We start from the raw sequence: 12,597 nt of genomic DNA, 5'->3' as shown, positions 1-12,597 counted from the left end.
ATTTCTCCTGGGTGGAATATGATCGCTATGGCTGGAGTTCAGCAGCCAGCTTAGACCTTGAGGATGAGTGCCATTGAAGGCCGACTGTGAACTGAAAAGTATGCTGTTTCCTGAAAATTTTATGGAGCCACCATGCCAGCCTTGGGCTGCCTACCCCAGATTTCTCTTCTAAAAAAGAGCCATATGTTTCTGTCTTGTTTAAGCCAAAGTAAAAAAAAAAAAATTGTTTTTGGTTCTTATATTCAGCTAAATGTCTCCTAATGAATACAAGCTTATTCACTATTATTTACCTAATGTGGGGAATTGTTGACTCATCTGTGGGAAAACCAGGATTAAGTGATCTCACTGAGGAGGATAGAGCCAGGAGGCATCCTGACCTTAGTTTAATGTTTACTCATGTCTGTTCCTGCCTTGTGCTGTCTCCCAGGACCTGTGGACTCACCTTCAAGCACAGGGCTCTGCTCTGTGTTTCTGGGGTGGATTGGGGCAAGAAGTCCCTCTGGCCTCACAGGAAAGGCCAGTATAGGCCAGGGAGAAGTAGCAGTCAAGAATAAAGGCATCCACAGAGGCTTTTTCTAAGGCAGTTGTTCTTTTTTTTAAAGATGTTTTCTTTTTTTTTTTTTAAAGATTTTATTTATTTATTTGACAGAGACAGAGACAGCGAGAGCAGGAACACAAGCAGGGGGAGTGGGAGAGGGAGAAGCAGGCTTCCTGCTGAGCCAGGAGCCCGATGTGGGACTCGATCCCAGGACCCTGGGATCATGACCTGAGCCGAAGGCAGTTGCTTAACCAACTGAGCCACCCAGGCGCCCAGTTGTTCTTTTTTTTTTAAGATTTTATTTACTTATTTGTGAGAGAGAGAGAGAGCGCACAAGGGAACGCATGAGCGGAGGGGGAGGGGCAGAGGGAAAGGGAGAGCAGGCTCCCAGCTCAGTGGTTTTGGTTTGGCAATATTTTTCTTTTTTTTAAATTGAGGTATAATTGACATATAACATCATATTAGTTCCAGGTACACAATATCAGCTGCTGCAGGGATGCGGGGCTCGATCCCAGGACCCTGGGATCATGACCTGAGCTGAAGGCGGCCGCTTAACCCACTGAGCCACTCAGTGTTCTCCTCTAAGGCAGTTCTTAGAGTATGTCCAGGGATCCCCAGGATTTCCTGAGGCCCTTTTAGAGAGTCCATGAGGTCAAAATTATTTTCATGATACTAACATGTTACTTACCTTTCCCCAAAAGTTTGAGAGCTGCTTTAAGGCTTTCCTTGAAGAGAGCTTCCCTCAACCACGCTGACCGTCACCGGCCACAGAGAGCCGCAGTTGCAGGTAGTCCTCCCATGAATGGGTTGTGACTGGTTCTACCTAAAGACTCTCTTCTGGGCTCAGCAATCTTCAGGGAAGATGGACTCCAGGACCTGAGAGTGGAGGAAAGAATGCCAAGTCCAGGCAGGTAGGTGTCATGGCTGAATTGTGTCTCTGCCAAATTCATATGTTGAGTTCTCACCTCTTGTACCTCAAAGTGTGACTTCAGTTGGGAGATAGGTGATTTCTTTTCTTTTCTTTTTCTTAAGGTTTTGGTTTGGCAAGATTTCTTTTTTTAAATAGAGGTATAACTGACATATGACATTATATTAGTTTCAGGTGTACAACATAAGGATTCGATATTAGTATGTATTAGGAAGTGATCACCACAATACATCTAGTTAACATCCTCACCATACATAGTTACGCAGTTTTTTTTTCCTGTGATGAGCCCTTTTAAGATCTATTTTCCTAGGAACTTCCAAATATGCAATACAGTATTATTAACCACAGTCACCGTGCTGTACATTGTATGCCCATGGCTTATTTATTTTATAACTGGAAGTTTGCACCTTTTGAGCCCCTTCACCCATTTAGTCTACCTGGGAGGTAGGTGATTTCGATCACAGACATGGTTAAGATCATTGGGGTGGGCCTTAAACTAATCTGACCGGTGTCCTTATAAAAAGAGGACATTTAGATACACGCTTGTATGGAGGGAATACCATGTGAAGACACAGGGAGAATATGCCATTTACAAGCCAAAGAGAGAGGCCCTCAGAAGAAACCAGCACCTTGATCTTGGATTCTAGCCTCCGCTTTGTGGGACTTCATCATGTCAGCGCTAGCAAACGAATACGGTGGGTTCCTCCGATCCCCTGCAGAGAGCTGCAGAGGACGTGGATGAGAAAATTCTGCTCCTTACACGGTCATTTTCCACGCTTTGTGGCTTGTTTACTTAAGCCATCTGATGGCTGTGGCTCCTCATTTGAAAAAGTTGTCAGTTCCCCAGAATTTGAAAAAAGTTCAGAAAAGTTAAGGAGACAGAACTTTATTTTATTTATTTATTTTTAAAGATTTTATTTATTCCTTTGTCAGAGAGAGAGAGAGAGAGCACAAGCAGGGGGAGTTGCAGAGAGAGGGAGAAGCAGGCTCCCCACTGAGCAGGGAGCCCGATGGGGGACTCCATCCCAGGACCCTGGGATCATGACGGGACAGAACTTTAAAGGAGTTATCGTGTGAGAGTCAGTAGTGCCCTAAGAGGAAATCTCCGCCTCCCTCATTTTACAGATGAGGTGACAGTACCAGATGTGATTTCCCCACAGCAAGAGTGTTGCTTCCTAATGAGGAAACAGGGTAGAAGCCTGTCCTCAGGTGCCTCACACCAAGCTGGATGTTTCTAAGGCCTTCTAGGCCACAAGGAGGGGTTTGGGGTGTGTCTGGGGTAAGAGGGAAAGAGAGACGCCCGGGAGCACTTTTTTCTGTCCATCCCTCTGCCCCCTTTCCTGTCCCCACAGCTCCTCCTGACTGGAAGAAGCATTTCTTTTGTCTGATCCTCTTCAGTAGGCGGGTCAGCCTCGTAGCTGAGTCAGGCCAATCAATGTTCCTCATTTGCCTGGGATTGAGGAGTTCGCTGCTAAACCCAGAAAAAGTCCCTGGCCACCTGGGTTGAGGTGGCCCCTTAGGCCTGGCTGTCTGCGCCTACTAGCTTTTGTTCCACATACACGGAGGGGAACCTTGTAATGGGAAGCAAGTCCCACTTGGGTTTGTGCTGTGCTGAAGACGTGGAGGAAATCTCTGTGGCTTGGTGGTTCTTAACTAGGGGAATTCCCATTTCCCTAAGGGCATTTGGAAAAGAGTGGGAGCATTTTTTAAATTGCAACTATGATTGCAGTGTGCTATTGGCATATATCGAGGTGGGGAAATGCCCCTGACGGTCCCCACGCAGAATAATTGTGCTGCTTGAAATGGCAGTGGCGACCCTTGAGCACCTGAGTAGGATTGCCTTAACCTCGTTTCTCAGGCTCAGGGTCTTGCTAGAGGCCAAACCCTTCTCTCTTGCTCTGGAGTTCCAAGTCTCAGTGATGTGTTCTGTGACTGGAGGCTTCTAGAAGGTATAATTTAATAAGGAGAAATTACATGCTTAGGTAGAATATTTGCAAAATAATTACCTATTTACAAGACAAAGGTCTTGAACTCTGTGATCAGTGAAGAACGGCTCTGGAGGAAGTACTAGATATCTCACAGAGGACAAGAGTATGGGACAAGAACAATCTAAAATACTGAAAAGTAAAATACAGGAGGAAGCGGAATGAATCTCCCAGCCATTGGGCTCAAGGGTCCTGACTGACTCCTCTGTGAGGAGGAACTTGAGATCGAGTCCAGAAACTTCCATACAACCTTTACAGATCCTTGTATCTGTATACAGTTCTCATTATAGAGCAAATCCATTTGTCATCTTAATAAAGTCCCAACTTAAAAAAGACATTCAGGTATTGCGATATAAAGCTGTTGGAGAGCAAGTTTAGTATCAAGGTTCTGAAGCTCAGATGGGCATAAATGGAGGAGAATCCCCCTGATGGAATGCTGTCTTCATGAGACCTTCCCCCCATTGGGGTGCTATACAGCATACAACAGAGGGGTCCCAAATGGTTTCCAGTTTACACAGAGGCTCTTTCTTTGCTTGCAACAAAATTATGATACTTATTTGATCATCTTTTTGCAATAAATGTATCCATGAACTCTCTGATATTTACTCAAGGCCCATGGCAATGGCCTTCTAGCTTGTCTTCCTGGACCGCAGAGACAGGGAAGTGAAAACTATTTCCCAGACTCGCTTGCAACTAGGGTCCTACGTTCTACCCAGGACAGCCAAATGTCTGGTTTTCCTGGGGCAGTCCAGTTTCTGTCTGTCTTGATGGCATCATTATTAAATGTGTCCCCTTCATTCTCCTGGTCATCCCTTGGACTTAAAGTTGGTGGTGATGATGGGTGGCTGTTCTGGCAACTCCCTGGAGGAGGTGCTAGTTCTTCGAGGGCAGCTGCGACCACTTCTGGGGGGTTCCTGGTGTGCAGTGCAGGCACTGCTCTTTCTGCTAGATTCGCCCCATGGGATGGTTGGGCATTTTCCCACGGTGCTTTGTTTCTGGTTGTGTTGCATCTAAACCCATTTCCCTGGTCTTACCGTGGGGGGGGGGGGGTTGTCTATAAGGTTCCTAGTATGTATTATCTATTTCATCAATTCTAAGATTCACATATTCCCACTTTTTTTTTTTTGTCTTTGGAATTAGGATGCTTCTTACAGCCAATGACATAGTTTAATGAGCAGTGTTTGATTTTTCTTAGTTGTTTATAAAATAATGGTGTGCCTTACAAATGGTCGCATCTTAGTTTTATCAATTGATTAAGATTTCTATCTATTTATTTGACAGAGAGAGAGAGAGAGAGCGAGCAGGGAAGAGGGGCAGAGGCAGAGGGAGAAGCAAACGCACCGTTGAGCCGGGATCCCGATGCGGGGCTCCATCCCAGGACCCTGGGATCATGACCTGAGCCGAAGGCAGACGCTAAACAGACTGAGCCACCCAGGCGTCCCTGCATCTTAGTTTTAATGGAAAACAGTAATAAATGCCTTACCACTGCCTTAGTCAGCTCGGGCTGCCATCACAAAATACCACGGATGGTGTGGCTTAAGCAACAGAAGTTTATTTTTTCAGTTTGGGAGGCTGGAAGTCCAAGATCAAGGTTCCAGCTGCTTTGGTTTCTGGTGAGAGCTTTCTTTCTAGCTTACAGACAGCTGCCTTTTCACTGTGCCCTTACGTGGCCATGGCCTTTCTTCAATGAGTGCACAGAGAGAGAAAGCGAGTGGGAGGGTGGGAAAGAGGATTCAAGATGGGGCCTGAACACTCTCTGGTATCTCTTTTTACAAGGACACCAACCCTTTTGGAGCTGGGCTCCCCACTGATGACATCATTTAACCTTAATTACTTCCTTAGAGGTCCCATCTCCAAATACAGCCACACTGGGGGGGTTGGAGTTTCAACATGTGAATTTTGTGGGGACACAAACATTTGGTCCATAGCATTGCTTAAATCATTGTTTGCAGCTGAGCACTCTTTACCATATAGAATACAAACAGAAAAGGAACTTAAGATGGAATTAAAGTAACTGACTCCTAGGTCATTTTTTGAAAATTCTACCTGGTTTCCTACAAATAAAAATAAGTTGTGTGAATCAGAACTTTCTAGAAATACAGGGGATATTTTGCAATGCTTGACAGTTCTTAAAAACTATTACATGTTCATTTCCAGGGTGGTCAAAGTTTTTCTCTGTCACTCACCTTCTACCCCTTATTATATCTGAATTTCTCCCACCTCCTCGCTTTTTAAATCATAAAAGAAACTTTTATAAGATGTAATCGTTACGTAACATTGTGTGTATGTGTTATTGCTGTTGCTGTTAACTGTTTTCCCATAATGTGGTCCAGGGTCAAGCAGATCCAAATAATTCTGCATTACTGTCATCACCACCAGTATTGATATTATCACCCAAAGTAGTTAAGTGTGTATGTGATTACTGTGGTGAATGTCTGTCATCAAGTCTTACTGTTCTTATTTCTGACATATCTCTTGAATTTGATTCTTTCCATTCCCACTGGTACTATTCTGGCCGGTCTCTCCTCTAGGTAATTGCAACCTTCCCCTTGCATGTGGCCTTGTCCTTGCCTTTTCAGCCTAGTCTCCTTACAGTGATCAGAGGTCTCCCAGGCAGCTTTGAACCTTGGGTCTTGGGAGTTGTGGCTGAGCAGAGCAGGGACATAGGTGCTTCTGTTAAGAGGGATTAGACATTTTCCCTACCCCCCCGCCCCAGGTATTCATTTATATTCTTGGCTTTGCTTAAGAGCTGGAAAAATTCCCACAAGAAAAAACAAACTGGACCCTGTCCAGCCTTGTCAAGTTCTGACATAAACCAAATTATAGGAGGGATGATGGTGAGCACACACACACTAAAGTAGAATCCATGATAGGAAATGTGGTACAATAAGCCAACCTGAGATCAAAATCTAAGCTTTTGATGGGAATGATGGTTCTACCTGAAAGCATTACTTGGCTACATGTATGAATCTTGGGGGAAAGAGCTGAGTGTAGGGTAAAACTAGAATATTGTAATAAAGAGACTCACAATAATCGAGTGGCTAACGGAAGATAGAAGTTTACTTCTTTGTTAGCCACAGTGCAAGGTGAGCTCTGCTCCATGAAGTCATTCAGGTACCCAGTTTTCTCTACCATCTCTTAAATCCTGGGTTCTAATTACATGGTTGAAAGTGAGTCACAATTAGTCAGTATTCTAGGTGAGTACATGGAGGAACACATGTATAATATTCTAAAGCCTGGGACTAGAAGTGGCATTTACCACCTGTGCCCATGTTCCGTTGGTGGGAAGTCATATGACCTCATCTACCTGCAAGGAGTGTTGGTCAATATAATCTCTAGCTAGGTGGCTATATGCCCAGCTATAAATCTACTATTATAGCAGATGGATAGAATGGATTTTGGGGGACAATGTGAATATAAAAGATTATGATGCTTTGAGATCCAGACAATTTTGACATGGGACAACATTGCATTGAGCTTTCTCTTTCTTCAAAAGGACCTCCTGGTTCTATCATCCAGGACTGAGGTGGTGGTGGTTACAGCAGATCTCTCTTAATAGTGGTGGAGTGCTCCCTTGAGGGGTACATGAGGGGACCCATACCACCAGTCAAGATGACAGTAAGTTGTCACCAGGATTGATTGAAAACCTCATGTAAACAACTCTGGAGAAGTTTTAGAAATATACAGTAAGAGAAGCCCTGAGCAAAGATTGGACTTCCTGTTACTCAAGCAGTGAATACTCAGAGTAAGACCTGGGGTAGTTATTCAAATGTGGCCTCATTTACAATTGTAGGTTGATGAAGCATGGGCATTCCAGGTATTCATAGACTTGATTATGTTATCTTTTTATTTGCATAAGAAAAAAACCTTATCATTTCCTCTTGCTGCCAAAATAAAGTACAATCTCTTTTATATAATATTCAAGTCTCCTCATGGGCTGACTGCATCTAACCCTTCACATCTAATCTTTCCTCACCACCTTCCACCCTCTGGCTGCATTGCATTAATTACTGAACTCCAGATGTGATGGGCATTTTCATACCTCTGTGACTTTGCTCTTATTGTTTCATACACCTGGAATGCCTTTCCTGTCCTGGATAACTCTTACTTAATCTCCAAGTCTTGTGGCAAGTAATGATAATGATGACAACTAGTAATTCTGTGCTTGTTATCTGCCTGGCCTTGTTTTAATCACTTTACATGGCTTATCTTTTTTAAGTTTCACAACAGATAGGAGATAGGTATTATTATTATTCTCATTTCACCATTCAAGAAAGAAGGGCATAAGGAAGGAAGCGAGTGTCCGAGCAAGAATTTGAGCCAAGCAGGTTGAGTCCAGAGTTGAGCTTTTGACCAGTCTGTTCCATGGTTTCCCCAATCATGACCCTACCCCCACAGCAGAATTAATCTCCTCTTCTGTGTTTCCATCACCCAGACCTGGGTCAAAGATAGTTTTTAATTTTTGTAGCCTGCTTATCAGTGCAGTCTCTAACATTTAGAAGATGTCAAGAAATGTGTGATGGTTAGTTTTATGTGTTAACTTGGCTAGGCTATTGATTGGTAGCAATTATTCAGTCAAACATTGTCTAGGTGTTGGTGTGAAGGTATTTTGTAGATATGATTAATATTTATAATCATTTCACTGTAAAGGATGGAGCTAATCCAATCATAGGAAAGGCCTTAAGAACAAAACTGAAGTTTCCATGAGGGCTGGAGTTAGTTTCTAGCCTGTTGACCTGCTCTATGGAGTTCTGACTTGCCTAGGCAGTCCCACAATTCTATCAGCCAAGTCCTTGCAATAAATCTTTCTCTTTCTCAGGTAGAACCCTGGCAGATACAGTTTGGTGCACTTAATAACTAGTTTATAGGGCTTTAATGTCTTGACTTCTAAGTCTTGAGTTCCAAGTCTACTCCTTGAGTTCCAAGTCTACTCCAAGTCCACTCTAGTAAGAAGTGAATTTGGAAAGAAATTTTACAACATTTTAATACTTGTTGAGAAATTATAGACTTGATTTGGATCTACATGAATGGTATCATCTTTACTCACCTTTAAAATTTGTATTAAAGGAGGAGAAAATCATGAGAAAAAAATGGACTGTAAAACAAAAGTGATTAAGAGGAATGACAAAATCCATAGAAATTTTTTTTTACATCAAAAAGTAAATTAGAGGGGCACCTGAGTGGCTCAGTTGGTTGAGCGACTGACTCTTGATTTTGGTTCAGGTCATGATCTCAGGGTCCTGGGATCAAGCCCTACATTGCCTTCCACACTCAGCAGGGAGTCTGTTTGAGGATTCTCTCTTCCTCTCTCTTTGCCTCTCCCCCTGCTCATGCTCTCTCTCTCTCTCAAATAAATAAATAAATCTTAAAAAAAAAAGTGAATTATGATACATTTTTTTTAGGTCATGCCTAGGTGGTAGTCCATTGAGAAGAACTAAATTTTGAATAGAAATAATGAATATGGTCTTAGGTTATTTGATAGTACAACTGATGAAGAGTAGTGAATCACATAAACACATTAGGAAAAGATCTACATTTTTTACTTGTTTGATAAAATATTGGTATTGATAAAGACAATGTAAAAGTCATAATATGTCATTATATTGAGGATATTGATGGCAAACTATTTAATGAAATGTTAGTCAATTAGTATTTAAGATTAGCTGCTGCTCAAGGAAATCAGAAATGCCCTAAAGTTTTACATCTCATTTATAAAAGAAACTTATTAGAGGTCTTTTCAAAGTTGAGAATTCTAAGCATTTTACATGGCTTCAGTAAGGAATTGTGGAACTGTGAAACTAAAGGAAACCTTTCTAAACTATCAATAATAGGGCGCCTGGGTGGCTCAGTTGGTTAAGCGGTTGCCTTCGGCTCAGGTCATGATCCCAGGGTCCTGGGGTTGAGCCCCGCATTGGGCTCCCTGCTCATCGGGGAGCCTGCTTCTCCCTCTCCCTCTGCCTGCCTCTCTGCCTACTTGTGCTCTCTATCTCTATCAAATAAATAAATAAAATCTTTGAAAAAAAACTATCAATAATAAACACACATTTTGCTCAGTAATGATGGAGGAAGGACAGAATTATCTTTTTATTTTTTCTATAGAAAGTGATTTTATAGAATCTCATGATATGAAGAGGCAAAGGATATGCAGCCAAAAAATGTAACAAAAATGTTTTATAGAAGTGTGTCAGGTAATTAATAAAAGTATCAAGTTACTTTTCTAATTTTGGTGATTATGGTGTTTGATAGCTTTAAACATTTTATAATTTGCTGAGCTTTCTTTTTTGGTTGTATATAGATATTTACCTAATTAAAAAATTCTTTTTTTTATAGAGGAACCCAAATTGTAGGGCCATCAGGCTCTCCAAAACCTGGTTTTCAACTTAACTAATACTTCTTCTCTTATCTGTTGCCTTTTCCCCTCTAAGAACTAGAGATTAGATTTCTAGGGTTTCAGAGAGCATAATGACTTGCAGAAAGCCACGGGGTTGGACCTCAGACCAGGTTTAGTTCAAATTTGTATCTCAGTAAAATGACAAATCATTACTTATCATGAATCTTTGGATTCATGATATCTGAGTGTAACTGATATCTCAATGTTGAACGAGCAGATTACAAGAATTTAGCATAAAGGCTTTGTCCTTAGGGAGAGTTATCTGATCACCTTTGAAAAAGTACTCCCATGCTAATTTTAGACTTCAGAGTCCCCCAAGTACCCTTATTTTGTGATTAGGATGTCGGCTTTCAAATGTCCAGTTTCACTGCCATAAAGAAGAAAGGGCCTTTTGTCCTTCGGAACTAGAAAATAAAGGTCAGGATTTGACAGGGCCCAGCAAATAGCTGGGTTAGTTGGTCAATAATTCTTGGCTCCCTTACTGTATTCAGAGAAGGCTTACTGAAAACGGAACTATTTTTAATTATGTAATCCCCATTTCAGCAAGCAGCTATGGTCTGGCTATCGGTATGTTATCTATTTAGAAAAATTTTTGCCTCGTTGACAGAAGAGACAAGGTCAAAGATGGTAATCTCCTCCATGAAGAAACACTCAAGTTCCTCCTGTGGAATATGGAATATCTTTTTCTGTAAATATGGAGGTGGGAAGTGGGTGTGGGGGGGAAACTTCTTTGTCTATTGCTCACTGTCAGTGATGGCTGTTAACGGGGGATGCTGGGTTCTTCATTGACCTCGACAGATTAGAGCTGGCCTTGCCTCTCTTAATTGTCACAGGTGACCGTACCCCAGCTTTTCTGCTGTGCTTCATGCTCCCATTGTGGGCTCTGTGCATCAGAGAACACAGACATGCATCCCTGATAAACAGCAGTGGTGCAAGGCACCACGGACCCTGTAAGAAATCCCTCCATTGGCAAGGGAGAGTCTGTGCAAGATGATACCGATCAACGTCATCTTCTGTTTCTCTTCCGTATTTGCCCTGCCTCTGAGTCAGAACGTTCTACCTACTGTTCAGTAGAAGGAGAGTCACACTTGGAACCATTCATGATCTGTGATTTTGCTCAGGGGCTTTCCTTGACCTGGAATGCCCCTTCTTCCCATTTTCACGTGTCAAAAATTTTATTCGTAATTCGATCATCCCAACTGAATAGTTTCTGTTCCTTCTATAAGATGGCCTCCTCTTTTGCATCTCCACGTTAGCACTGTATTTACTTTTGGATTAAGGCATTTAATCAAAATTGCCCCACCTGCCCGTTTCCGTAGCACAGACATCATGTGCTTTCAGCGTCTGCATACGTCCGTGAGATCGGCAGTGACCGCCTTCTCTCACAGGAGGTTTGAACACTTGTGTAGCCTGGAAACATTCCTGGGATGACAAGCTCCTAGAGTTCAGAGGCAGCTGGTCATCACCGATCCCTTTCACTTTAACTTTAAAGTGAAAATTACTTTTCTGACCTCAGGGAAAAGCCATATTTCATCTCTCAGGTGTTAGGACCCAACCTTGTCCCCATACAAATTGCTTTTAGGATCAGCATGTTTCTTTAGACAAAATGTGCCTTAAAACATCCCCAGTTTTCTATCTAAAGAGAAAACAACCTTCCTCATAACTTCAAATCTTGAAAGCTCTACGATATCAGCCCTGCATTTGCATCTGGCAATTATTATCCTATTAGAAGGGAAGTATTTAAAAGTCATGGTTATTAACCTGAATCTTAGACCCTCACCCCAATTTCTGTATTTCTAGTTCTTGTATTACACACTAGATGGCACTCTCTGCCCAGTGAATTCCAAAGCTAGGCTTGTGGCAAGTTAATTAGAAAAGAAAGCTATTTGGAGAAGAGTTTGTAAGTGGCTGCAAAACATATTTTCAATTATTTCCATTTTTTTTAAAGATTTTATTTATTTATTTATTTGAGACAGAGAGAATGAGAGACAGAGAGCATGAGAGGGAGGAGGGTCAGAGGGAGAAGCAGACTCCCCGCCGAGCAGGGAGCCTGATGCGGGACTCAATCCCGGGACTCCAGGATCATGACCTGAGCCGAAGGCAGTCGCTCAACCAACTGAGCCACCCAGGCGCCCCTCAATTATTTCCAAATAGGACATTTTCTCCCACAGTTTGCAAGGGGCATTCATTATTTCTTTGGTAAAAAGAAACCCTTCAAAACCCATTAAAGGGAAGAGGAGTAAAGGCAATGGCAGTCGTTTCTCCTTCCAGCCCTGTGGAGTTTAGACAGGTGCGTAGCCCCGCTGAAATACGGCTTTTGTCTGAAATGCTTTCCTCAGCAAGGACAGAGCCGTAGGGCATAGAGCATTGACACCGAGTCTGTTCCTAAGAGATGCAGGATTCCCTCGCCCCCTTCCTGCGACACCACCTCAGAAAGGACCCTCCAAGTGCGAAGGAAGCATTCTTGACTTAATTTCATTTTCTTGATTTGCCTGGCATTTTCAGTCATGACACGTATGTGTAAACCTTTTCATTGGATTGCCGAGGTGAAAGAAGCCTGAAGAATTGCCCTATGCTGTGGTAGAGCTGCCTAAAGGAAGTTCTTTATTTTCCCGTTGTTTAGGCCGAAACAATAAGCAGTGTTTCATGCATGATTGCCAAGTCTCCTTTATTCCAGAAGGCTGGCTAAAGAGTGATTGTCTTAGGACCATTGTCTTAGAACTGAAGAGCAAGGCAAGTTAGTGTGGCATGTACT

General features: G+C 42.5%; 1 long non-coding RNA gene across 2 annotated transcripts in view; it reads left to right on the top strand.

The window, feature by feature from the left end:
* LOC135363656 (uncharacterized) overlaps window positions 1-12,597 on the top strand; it is a 30,795-nt gene that overhangs the window by 1,563 nt on the left and 16,635 nt on the right. The window contains exons 2-3 of one of the 2 annotated variants that reach the window (XR_010409556.1): window positions 1,240-1,449; window positions 4,733-5,064. This is a non-coding gene — a long non-coding RNA (uncharacterized LOC135363656). The remainder of the gene's footprint in view (window positions 1-1,239; window positions 1,450-4,732; window positions 5,065-12,597) is intronic. The other variant, XR_010409555.1, reaches the window with a different exon arrangement.

The sequence above is a fragment of the Mirounga angustirostris genome, unplaced genomic scaffold, assembly GCF_029215605.1.
Source record: "Mirounga angustirostris isolate CCGP_5_RB_7025 unplaced genomic scaffold, mMirAng1.0.hap1 SCAF_2, whole genome shotgun sequence".
NCBI lineage: Eukaryota > Metazoa > Chordata > Mammalia > Carnivora > Phocidae > Mirounga > Mirounga angustirostris.
The sequence above is the reverse complement of the archived record's forward strand: the minus strand, read 5'-3'. Positions and strand labels throughout refer to the sequence as shown.